The sequence below is a fragment of the Danio rerio genome, chromosome 11 (assembly GCF_049306965.1).
Source record: "Danio rerio strain Tuebingen ecotype United States chromosome 11, GRCz12tu, whole genome shotgun sequence".
Taxonomy (NCBI): Eukaryota; Metazoa; Chordata; class Actinopteri; order Cypriniformes; family Danionidae; genus Danio; species Danio rerio.
In genome coordinates, this window is record NC_133186.1 from 11,213,773 (window position 1) to 11,226,839 (window position 13,067).

The 13,067-nt window shown below is 34.6% G+C and overlaps 2 non-coding genes across 2 annotated transcripts; both read right to left on the reverse strand.

The window, feature by feature from the left end:
* Window positions 1-7,435: 7,435 nt before the first annotated feature.
* Window positions 7,436-7,507, reverse strand: trnac-gca (transfer RNA cysteine (anticodon GCA)). Its single transcript has one exon. It is a non-coding gene; the product is annotated as a tRNA-Cys (tRNA).
* A 3,926-nt stretch (window positions 7,508-11,433) lies between these two features.
* trnac-gca (transfer RNA cysteine (anticodon GCA)) lies at window positions 11,434-11,505 on the reverse strand. The gene has a single exon. It is a non-coding gene; the product is annotated as a tRNA-Cys (tRNA).
* Window positions 11,506-13,067: the final 1,562 nt, after the last annotated feature.

Sequence of the window (13,067 nt, forward strand, 5' to 3'; positions counted from 1 at the left end):
ATGTTTGATAATAAGCTGTTTACTTTACTTTGCTGATTTGTACTCTGTATCCTTTCATTTCCTCTTCTCTCTTCAAGCAATTTTGACACCTAGCAGGGAATTCAATCCCCTGCTGCCCCTCACTCACAATCACAAGCCCCCCATGACCTCAGACGATCAATGCACAAAAACAATTTAGAATTGTCTGACAACAGAGAAGCATCTGTTCAAGGTGGACCAATCCATAATTTACAGGTGAAGTGTACGTATATTTGGGTTATTTTTTTTATTATCACCAACTATTTGCCAGTTAAAGGAGCTATATCTGTAGAAAGCAGTGATAATGATTGCAAAGTTTTATATCAACACCACAAATGCAATATACACTGGGTTTACACTACAGTAGGATTTCCTAAACTAGGTTTAATGAGAGCTGCAATGGGTTTGTGAGTTGGTAAAAAGCTAATAATGTATTAGGAGAAAAAGGGAAATCTAAAGATAAACAACTAAACAATAAAAAAAAAGGTTAGCACTGTTGCCTCAATGCAAGAAGCTCGCTGGTTCGAGTTTCGTTCTGATTGGCATTTCTGTGTGGATCTTGCATGTGCAGGTTTGCTCTGGTTTTTCCCACAGTCCAAAAGCATAAGGTATTGGCATCACCATCCTGTACATCTGGGGGCCCTAAGCAGAATGATTTTGGCGCCTTGCTGTAAACTAACTATAGTATGTATTATATAACTGCAGGTTAACAATGCACCTGATCCACAACTCCTTAACTTTCTGATTTTGACTGCAATGCAATAATGTGCACCTTTTGTAAAGCTGCTTAGAAACAAAAATTATTTTGAAAAGTGCTATACAAATAAACATGAATTGAATTGACTGTAAATAATGGAGAACTCTGCCATCTGCCATTGCAAACCCTGTATACAATCTAACTTTTAACCTTAAGCTTTTGCACAATGGTTTTATTGCTCTTTAAATAGAATCAATGAAAGAGAAAACTAAAGCTAAAATGTTTATCACATTTCTTCTACTTAATCACTGGGTGATTTTAGATATTTGGTGTCCAAAGCCAAATTTTCCCACCCTTTTATAGAAATGGTTAGATTTTAGATTGTTTATAAAATGTGTCATTTATTTTTTATAGATCCCAAGATGTTACATGCTATAACATTACAATATTTTCAGTAAAAAATGTCTTATATTGCCAAACAACATGATTTTTTGATTAGGCTGTGCATTTTTTTTTCTGCCGTGTATCATTGTCTTATCAAAATACTTTACATTTGGAAATATGACCTTTTTGTACTTAGAAAAGCTCTAAATGGTAATTGTCCTAATTCTACAACCTTAAATCAATTTAAAATAACTGTTTTTCTAACAAAAACGTGTATCTGTAAATCTTGCATCAATTCTGTTGCCCCATACAAATCTTTGTCTTTAACTTGGTGGAATTTTCTCCCAAATATATGTAAAAACAGATAATTTAGTATTTTTCTCTTGCACTGAAAAATGTGTGTGCTCTCTCTGAGAAATGAATGACTTAAATGACTTTTAAAAGAACGTGAACTGTCAATACTGTCACCAAAACTTCAAAAATAAAGTATGTATGTAATTGATCACACATTGGTCAATCTAAAAATATTCATTTATTCACTTTCTTTTCGGCTTAGTCCCTGTATTAATCAGGGGTCGCCACAGCGGAATGAACCGCCAACTTATCCAACATATGTTTTACACAGCGGATGCCCTTCCAGCTGCTGTCCATGAAAACATCCACACACACTACAGACAATTTAGCTTACCCAATTCACCTGTACAACTTGTTTTTGCACTTGTCGGGGAAACCAGAGCACCCAGAGGAAACCCACGCCAACACGGAGAAAACATGCATACTCCACACAGAAACGCCAACTGTGCCAGCTGAGGCTCGAACCCACAACCTTCTTGCTGTGAGGCGAACGTGCTACCCACTGCCATGTGCTTTTAGCATTTATGCTAGCAAATGAACTTTTTGGCTGGAAAGTTTTATTAAATTAATAAGCAATTACTAGAAACATGCGAAATTCATTTATTTTTGTTGCATATGTCTATTAATTAGCAGAATTTATCTTGTTTTACTATTTTACCTTATTTTTGCTTTTTAGTATGTTGTAATACATTTGATTCGAAGCATTTCAAGATTAGGAGCAAAAAGTGGTTATTTTTTCTGTTAAACACAAAAGAAGATATTTTGAAGAATGTTAGAAACCAGTAACCTCTGACTTCAATAGATACAGTGGCTACCAGTTTAAAAACACTCTTTAATCTTCATTGTGAACAACGGAACAAAAAATTAATTTAATCAAGTTTTGACAAGTGAAGGGTGAGCAATCGATGACAGAAAATCCTGTTTTTGGTGAACAATCACTTTAAGAACAGTTATGTTTTAGAAAGATTAATATAGACTAGCACATTGTTTTGAAAATATTTTCAATTAGACTCTCTCAAGTCGCTATTATTAGCACAATATTGTAATTCAGCTTGAGTGACTGTACTTGTGTCGCATCATCCTGTTTATTTGCTCTTCTGTGATGTAATGAGCGTTAGTAACCACTAGACAGTAGACTTGAGCTATAATGGGACCTGCATCCCGCATTTATCCTTTCCCCTTGCAGAGTAAACGAAAATCTAATAATCTACACTGCAAAAAAAAAATGCTTTTCTTACTTAGATTTTTTGTCTTGTTTCTAGTCCAAATATCTAAAAATTCTTATATCAAGAAACGTTTTCTAGGCAAGCAAAATATATTGTCTTGTTTTCAGAAATAATATCCCAATATTAAGGGAGTTTTTCCTTGAAACAAGCAAAATAATCTGCCAATGGGGTAAGCAAATTAATTTTGTTTTTCCTTTTGACATTAGATTATTTTGCTTACCCCATTGGCAGATTACTTAGCTTGTTTTAAATGAAAACTCACCTAATTTTGGCATATTATATCTTAAAATAAGACAGTATGTTTTGGATATCTAAAAAATTCTTCTTGATTTAAGAGTTTTTGGATATTTGGACTAGAAACAAGACAAAAAATCTAAGTAAGAAAAGCATTTTTTGCAGTGGACACATGCATGGCATTTAAAAAGCACAATATACCACCGCTCACCCCCAGTTGTCAGTTGACCTCCAGCTGATGAGATCTGCAGTCAAATGTTTTGCCACTGTCCTATACTTACTATAATATCCTTGAAAATTTTTTTAAATCATCTATACTCTATGTAGGATATAGACTTACTCTCAAGTCATGCAGCATGGATTACTCTCACTTGATCGAGCTCTGTCTGGTGGATTTTTCTTCTATCAGTCCGCCTAAACTCGTGAGCCGAGGAGGAGGACTTGCTCTGTTTTTTAAAAAGAAGTTCACCTGCCATATGATGAGTGCTACTTCATTTGAATTACATATATTCAAGATCTTTTACGCAGTTACTCTTGTAGCGGTCTCTGAGGTCGAACCCTTTTTAGCCATTCCCAGAACTTGTCATGAGACTAAAGGTGACCGTGCTTTCTGTGTGGTGGCCCCACGTCTCTGGAACTCTCTCCCGATAGCACTGAGAACTCTGATCAGTTGAACTTTTTAAAAAGCATTCAAACTAAAGACGCACTTTTTTTGGTCAAGCTTTTAATTAACAGTAATAATGTTTCTTAATTTGGATTTTTAATTAGTTTTAATTTGTTTTAACATGTCTTCTTTTATTGTCATGTGTTCTTTTAGTTGTTTTCTCTTATTGCAAAGCACTTTGTGTCTCAATGTCTGGGAAAGGTGCTATATAAATAAACCTTTACTTACTTTGCTTACTTTAAAAATAATGAGGTATAAAGTGCCAAATGGGATAATGCTCGAAATTTCATTACTCAAAAATAAAAATAAAAATATGTCATTTACTATAACCCCTCTACTTGTTTCAAACCTGTATGTTTTTTTTTTCTTTTTGAACAGAAAAGTAGATATTTTGAAAAATGTTTGGGAAAAATGCAGCTACTGACTGACTTCCTTTGTATTGTTCTTACATAATTTAGGTGAACTGTCCCTTTAAGGCAAACAAGGAGCCTTCGTTTGAACCAGGGAGGTTTAATCAAATGCTCTACACTGAGCTACACCCCCACATCACCATCTGTGATCATACACAGTGTAAATACAGAGTTTGATTTTGCCAGAGGTATAACCCAGATAAAGGGGTGCCAACGCGAGCAACTGTATTTGTTCTGGCAGTCAGCAAAACTTCAATACAACAGAACTCCATTGAGCAATGAATAGTATTGTAGGGAACCACAGCACAGAGCATTGAAATACAATGTTTTTTGTTATGCCAAAGAGTTCACATTAAATCCGAACCAGGATGGAGAAGTGTGCAACTGATGAGGCTTAAAGGGCCAGATCACTCAAAAAAAAAAAATTCTGGCATCATTTGCATTATCGGTTACTTCCTTTCTTTGTTACTTTTTAATTTAATTAAAGAAACATGTTTTTGAAAATAGGCCTATTTCAGAACTCTCCTAGAGTTGAACAGTTGAGTTGACCATTTTAAAATAATATATTTAACTGATTTCCGTTTCTATTAGCTTAGCTTAGCATAGATCCTTGAATCGTATTAGACCATTAGCATCTTTCTCAAAATTGTTAAAAACAGGTCCTATTTAAATCTTGACCCTTCTTTATTTATTTAATGACATTATGCAGATTTTACAGTGTAAGGTGGTGCTGCTGACACTTTAAAAGTGAATAAATATGAAATAAAATAAAGTGATGTTGTGATGAGTCAGAAGGCATTGAATCCATTTGCAAGCTTTATTAAGAGCACACATACAAACAAACACAAAGGGGCAATCCAGGAGACAGAACGTGGGACAGGCAAAAGTTCAAAGGCAGGCAGATATCTTACTGGTCAGAATAACAGGCTGGAGATCAGGGGCAGGCAGATGTCTTTCGTAATCGTAGAACAAGCACAGGGTCAGAAACACAGATCAGTCCGAAGCAGGGAGTATGGAACGCTCAGAAATGACAGCCAGGCAAATCAAGACTTCGCAACGAACCGGAGCGTGAGTGTGGTATATATACACGAGAGCTGATGAGTTGCACCTGGACCGTAATCAGTGCCAGGTAGCAGGGCTTATGGGATTTTGAGTCCGTGAGTCGAATCAGAATTCTGGCGATGGTTCCCTCTGGTGGTGCACAAGAGGGTTGGCATCGCCCTCATTTACAACAAGTGAAAATAAGTATAAGTACAAACTACTTTTTTCTAATATGTGTTTATAAATTACAATAATTTGTAAGTCTTATTTACATTGGAATTTATATTCTAATAATGGAGGCACATGACAAGTTTATGCCAGAAGAGGTATTGAAAAATCACAAGGTGGCTGAATTTAAATGTTATGATAGCTGAAGCTTGCATTTATTACTTTCACTTTTGCCACCACTGTTGGTTTGTCTGATCTTCTAAGATTAGTGCTGTCTCTCTCTTGGTCAAAGAAGTTCCACTTTTGGCTAGGTTATGTTTATTCTTGTTGTAAATTGTAGGGTTCGAGACATTTAAAACATGAATATTTAAGGAAGTGATACTAAAATGATCATTTTAAATCAACACAATCATTAATATGATGGGATTGTCAAGGTATGAATGTTTCATAAAGTCACATTCAAGTTGATTTTTGCACTTGTTTCTATGTTGGACTGATAAATGAGGCTGAGTATAACAACAGAAGACTTCAGATAGGAAATTTCTGATGCATCAATTATAGAAATGTATCATTTTTAAGCAAGATGCTAATGGTCTAATCGCATTCAATTATCTATGCTAAGCTTAGCTAAAAGTGAAATCATCAGACTAGAGATCGGCTGAATGGATGTACAAATGGTAAAACTGTTTACTCTCTATTTGAGTTGTAAAAGTAGCCTTTTTCTTAAAAATGGAGTGCTTCTTTAAACACAAAAGAAGATATTTAGAAATTTGTTGGAAACATATTCATGGCATTTGTTTTTTCTGCTGTGGATTTTTTTTTAACTCTCCTATAGCCATGTGGAGTTGCAGATAGGTATACAGTTGAAGTCAGAATTTTAGCCCCCCTGAATTATTAGAGCGCCTGTTAATTTTTTCCCCCAATTTCTGTCTAACGGAGAGCAGATTTTTTCAACATTTCTAAACATGATAGCTTTAGTAACTCATTTCTAATAACTGACTTATTTTATCTTTGCCATGATGACAGTAAATAACATTTGACTAGATATTTTTCAGGACACTTCTATACAGCTTAAAGTGACATTTAAAGGCTTAACTAGCTTAATTAGGTTAACTAGGCAGGTTAGGGTTATTAGGCAAGTTATTGTATAATAATGGTTTGTTCTGTAGATTATCGAGAAAATATATAGCTTAAAGGGGCTAATAATTTTGTCCCTAAAATGTTTTTTAAAAAATTAAATAAAAACTGCTTTTATTCTAGCTTGATTAAAACAAATAAGATTTTTCCCTGAAGAAAAAATATTATCAGACATACTATGAAAATTTCCTTGCTCTGTTAAACATTATTTGGAAAAACTTTTTAAAAAGAAGAACAAATTTCAAAGGGGGCTAATAATTCTGACTTTAACTGTATATTTTAGGAACTGATAAGGAGTGGACCGGTCGGCCTCTAATATACAGTATCACTAAAAGGTGCTGTAACAGTAGTACCATAAGTACATGTTGATGCAGGTGATATGATAAATCTTGCATGTACAGTATACTAAACCCTGTTTAATATTGTCATAAATCTTAGATAAGTCATAATCACTTAATGACCTACAGTATAAATGATGATTGGACAACTTATCTTCATATCTTTATATATTTAAACTGTATTTTCCTAAATGTAAATCACATCATCATTCTTATCATTAAATTGTTGTTCAGCATTCCACCACAATTGATTAAGATTAAGAATCACCGTAGCATGGTGAAAATTTTTTTTTTTCTATTGAATAATACACACTAAATTAATAGCTTGCTACTCATTAACACCTACTCTGGAATTTGCTGTGATAATTTGCTGAAATAAGTCAGTGGGAAAACCGTAGGAAAAGATAAACATTTACAGATTATGAATGTACTGGTTTAAATGATGAAGGTAAGGTTTACAAAATCAGTTGTGAATTTATTGAAAATTAAATCTTTTGAAGCATGAATTGAAAATTTGTGGGTACAGTTTTTTAAACCGTGGGTACAGTTTAGGTATTCATATGGTTTATGAACTGAAGGATCAGATGCAGAACCATTTGCTTTTTTTTGTAACTCTGTACTACACACACTGTTTAGTTCTCTGTCGGATGTATATCTACACTAAATACACTTGTAGAATTCTCCATGAATGAATACCCTATTTTAACATCTTATATTGTAGTTAACTTAATAGATTTAAAGACTGTAAAACTGTGCCATGTCAAAGGGGGCACCCGGATTTGAACCGGGGACCTCTTGATCTGCAGTCAAATGCTCTACCACTGAGCTATACCCCCACTGGCAACATGAGTAGCATGTCCAGTTTAAGTGCATGTGAATAAAAATTATTTTATTTTGCTAGCTCACATTGTTATTCTTTAGATGAACAATTAATCTGTGCAAAATAATCCACTGAATAAAAATGTTTGTTTTGGTAATCTTGATAATCCATTTGCTTCCGTGTTTGGAGTCATTTTGACAGCTTACGCCACAATATTTTTAACCATGCTCCTTTTACCATTGGTTTGCTAAAAGGGAAGGATGTGTAAAAAGAAAGCCCCGCCCCCTACTCAATATTCTGTTTTAGATAAAAATACACCATTATACTAAAACAGATCTCAGTATTATGTCTTTCTTTTATTTTTTATTCATTTAAAACATTTTAACACAGTTTATTCTGTTTGTAATAATTTATATTTTTTATTTTTATTTATTATACTTGTATTCTATGTTTTTGTTATTCTTTTTTACATAAAGCACTATGAATTACCATTGTGTATTAAATGTGCTATACAAATAAGCATGTCTTGCCTTGAAATAAAAGTCTCAGCAACTTCCAGTTCACCCAGACTTTAGTTCTACTGTAGTTTCACTGTAAATATACAGTTTTGGTTGTACCAAAGAAGCATCCAGATAAAAGGGTTCCATGTAAGCAACCATATTTGCTCAGCCACTGAAAAACACTAAAAAATAACTGTAAAAAGAAGATTAAAGTTCAGTGTAAGTTACTGGAAAACCACATGAAGAGAAGACCAAAGGTTTACAAAGGGGGAACCTGGATTTAAACATGAGATCGTAATCTGCAGTCAAATATTTTACTACTGAGATATATCTTCTTTATCTGAAAATGGAAGCTGTATGGGATTTTCTGCAGGTTGTCAATTGCATGTTTTGAGCATTATTTTCCTGGGATTTAGATGGGGCCTATACTGAAAAATGTTGGGGCAAGTAGCCACTTACATCCATAGGAGGAACAAAATATACTAGAAGTGAATGGCTGCTTATTCCTCACATATACTCAACAGAAGATATTCAACAGAAGAAAGAAAATCATAAATGTTTGAAACCATTTTAGTGTAACATTTTAATCTTTAAAATATCCTTTAACTTGAGGTTTTTAAATATATATGTATATCAGCACTGGTGGGAGGCCTGCGTTGGCACGAGGCCATAGGCCGAGTGCCTTAGCGTCTGACCAGTGCTGATATACAGCCATATCGCACTGCTACGAGTGTGATATAGCATTTATACAACAGTTCAACATCACAGTATAAATAAGAAAATCAAACACAGAGAGTCTAAAAACCCTTTTTTTTATTTATTAGGAACTACTTTCATCCGCCATTCATTCACATCTGTAGCTGACGTCAGAACAGCAGAAGCATTACTAATTCACCAACGTCACTTTAGAGATAGTGTTTTAATGACTCTGTCTAAAGTGATGGCAAAACTGCTGATTGTGCTTACACTATAAGATTATAAGGCTGAACGTGACATGAAATGTCATATGTCATATGTCTACAGAGATATCTTCTTACAGTGTTATAGTCTGCAGTATTTCTCTGTTGCTATCGGGATTTCACAAAAATTAACCCCGAAAATAACAACGAATCCACTAACGTTACCAGACTGCTGTTGTGTTTGCAATAAGGAAAAACGCTAAACACATGCGGACTTTGCTTATTTCAATCTGACAACACAACACAACAAAAATCGGTATAAATACAGCACTACAACATACAAAAAGAGAAATCATCTAACCTGCCAACATGTCTCTGAAAACCCGGGAGTCCGGGGGTGGGGGGGTGTTCGGGGGTGAGGTTGAGAACAGGAGGACGCAGCGGGTTTTGGGCGGCCGCTTTGATCGGGTACTGTACCAAAGTTGGCAACCCGGTGGTGTTTAGTTTACAGATTGTACCAAAGAGGGGGGTGGGTGAACTTACGAGAGTTTTTTTAGAAAGAAAAAAAAACGGGATGTTTGCAGGAGACTAAAATTGGTCTGAAATACGGGAGACTCCCATAAAAAACGGAAATGTTGGCAGGTGTGCTTACTAGTTTAATATTAATTTAATCTGCTATATTAGAAATCAGACTGTTATATCTTCTAAGCGTAAGGGCTTATTATGCGGTTCTGTCGCCATCTTGCGGATAGAAAACGTCAACTGTCGCCGACAAGCTGTCTCTCAGACATTGTAAATATTTAAAAATAGGCTATGTTCTTGCAAATAAACTGCATAGTTGCAATCTAAACAACTACATTCTCGACTAAAAAGCCTCAAAATTATATTTTGTTGTCTAACAACAGTAATATTTGTCAAAATGTAGTGTTTGCTTGTTGCTGGCTGTATGTGGGCAGAGTAATACACAAAGGGTAAAGAGGCTGTACTGATGCTGATATTACTTAAATATATCACAGCTATCAGAGAATCAGATTCGAGATCCAGACAGAACTGTTGTACACACACATATATATAAGTGCTGTCAAAATTTGTGTTAACGCATGCAACTAACTTGAAATATGCTTAAGACCAAGGAAGGAAAGTTTCATTATAAAACAATTAATGTCACATTACCAGGCTGTCCAGTGTTTCCTTTAGAGCTTATTTAATTTCGTATTTTTCATTTTTAATCTTTCGACTTTTGTTTTAATGAAATTTGATACCAAATGCTGAATGGAAAGAAAAACCTCCGCATTTCGTGAATCGGTCGTCCTTTAAGGTAATCAAAAATTGCTGTTTACATGGTAGACTTTTAATAAGAGTATTATTTTAATAATATTAATATTGGTGTCCATGTAAATGTATCAGCGAAAGTGCCAGATGATGTCGCGAGATTTCAAAGACAGCGCATTCCTCTGAAGGGAGTCGCTCCGGCTGTGCTGTCCTGCGTGCGTTGTGTGTGAGTCTATGTGTGTGTACGTGCGTTTCCTAGCAACAAGAACTAATGCATAAACATTGCCGATGTCGCCGTCCGTATTCCTCAAAGTTGTTAAAATGTTTAGAGATGGTGTGACCAAAATCCCTGCAAGAATTAGTCTTTGGTGTGCAACAACGCGAACCTGCATTTGATGTACCCCTTGATACTTCTAACGCCCTTGTCATAGCACCAGTGGCAACAAAATTAGGCACCAAAAGGCACAGCCCTATGCTGATTCAGTGATCCTGCTTGTGAGAGACTGTTCTCACTCTCAGCTCACATCATTCAAAACATAAGGTCCACATTGTCCTCCAATAATGTCAACAGACTGGACTGTCTTAGCAACTGGCTGAATGTGAAGGAGGACTAAGCAAAATTGTTTCTACTTTATAATTAATGTTCTCAACTATCAGCAATACAACTTTTCATTAAATGCAGTTGTTTGTATTCAATACTGTATTATTATTGTAATTTTCCAATTTCCATATTTGCAATTTCTGTATTTTGGCATTTTTGCACGTAGAATCCAACATGGAAATCATTTTTTTCTTTATTGGCATTGATTGTTTTGAAATTCATGTTTTTATTACTGAAATAAATATGGCTGTCAAGCCAGGACCTGACTTGTGGGTATGTTGTTTACATGAAGCAATCTGTTACAAGTTAAACAAAATTTGTAATAAACAATTATATTTTGAATTTAAATAGTTTTTGTTTTGCGTTTACATTAATTTAACATTTGAATAGCCAAAATTACAAGTTTCAGTCTTTTAAATGTGATTAATCATGATTAATTGCAAAAAAGTGTGATTTATTAGTTTATTTTTTATCAATTGACAGCACTAATATATATATATATATATATATATATATATATATATAATCCAATCTTCATGTTCAGTTCTGTGGTATACAATAAAAACAGTGTCTCCTTTCAGTAAAACTCTAGCATGCCAAGTTGCGACCTTTTGACTTCTTGGAAACAAATCACAGCACATCAGTAGAACATAAAAACCTATAATGTCAAAGGGGGCACCCAGATTTGAACTGGGGACCTCTTGATCTGCAGTCAAATGCTCTACCACTGAGCTATACCCCCACATAGTGAGCCACTGAATAGATAATTTGCAGTGCTCCAAGTGCATGATGTTAGTCATACAGAAAGAAAGCATCCATATACTGTAAAGTGGCCCCAAAGAGGAAAAAACATATTTGCTCAACCACTAAGACCTAAACATAAAAGCAGAGAATATGTTCATTATACATCAATAGAAATTGCTGGAATCAATCACTGTCTATTGGAACCAGAAGTGCATCTCCAATAATCAAAAACAGCAGTATTTTGATCTGCATGAATCAACTGTTTGGGCTCTTTCATACACCCGCCGCAATGTGGCGCAAGGCGCTACGCTACTGTTGTTTGCTAGTTTCGTAACAATTTGCTTTTGTATAAAGTTATCATTATTAGCAGAATTATTTATTATATCCATATTTATATATTTTTTTTCAAAAACAAGCTTAGATTTGTCCACCTGTCAGGTTTGGACCATATGGGGCACAGCATGTGTATTTGGATGTAACCTGGTTTTTTGAACACATTTCATTATTATTGTTCATTTATTCGTTTGCTGGAAATAAGAACTAAATTTAGAAATAGTTTTGAAACAAATCTTTGCGCTTAACAAACGAAATTAATTATTTATAGGCTAATGGATGTCTGTGCATACAACATGTTTCCCTATCCACGAGAATGAAAGTGAAAGTAAAGAATGAGGAGGCTCGTCTCTCATTCTCGCTGTAGATGCTCTGTTTAACTGTTTTCTCTCTATTGAAGGGTTCAGTCTTTCCAGATACAAAGTCCGTCATGTAAATAGCAAATGCACCATGGCATGACACAACTGACTCTTAAAGGGAATGGGAGATGAGACTCTGATTGGTTTATTCTCAAAACACACCTATAACTCATTAAGAAAATAAGCACAACCCTTTTAGACCATGCGCCACGGCGCAAAGTCCTTAAAATAGCAAAAGTGGATTCTGAAATGCCCTGAATGCTTTTGCGCCCTGCGCTTTGCACATGGATCGTCAAAATAGAGCGCTTTGAATGAATTCAGTGAATAAATGATGTTTTACCGCCACCTACTGGCTCTTTTTGTTTCTTATTTAAACAATGACTCTGTAATACGAGATAATTTGATACATGTTGATATTTCATATCCACCAACGAATTAATGGATAAATAAAAATTACAATAAATATACTAAATAAAATTTAAATGAATGAGTACACTACAATTATTGAGTCCATTCAACAGATTTATAAGAAAACACCCCTCTCAGTTTTGAATTGATGACTATGGAGTCCTATGAAACGAGATGTTTGTGCAAATGTGGATTATTGGTTTTGTTATTGATTAGTCCTTAAACATTTGAATTACTTTTACCATTACTATTGATTATTCAGCAACATTTTAATTGAAATATATTTTTCTTAATCAAAAGATGACCGCACTCTTATAATAATGACCTTATCATGCAAAAATAAATCAATAATATCAATATTCACTGAGAAACTCCTTGAGAAATATTTTAAGGGATGTACCTGCTGTGCACTGTGTTTAAGTACAGTATGTGTTCTGACTGTCAGTAATGATACTTTGAG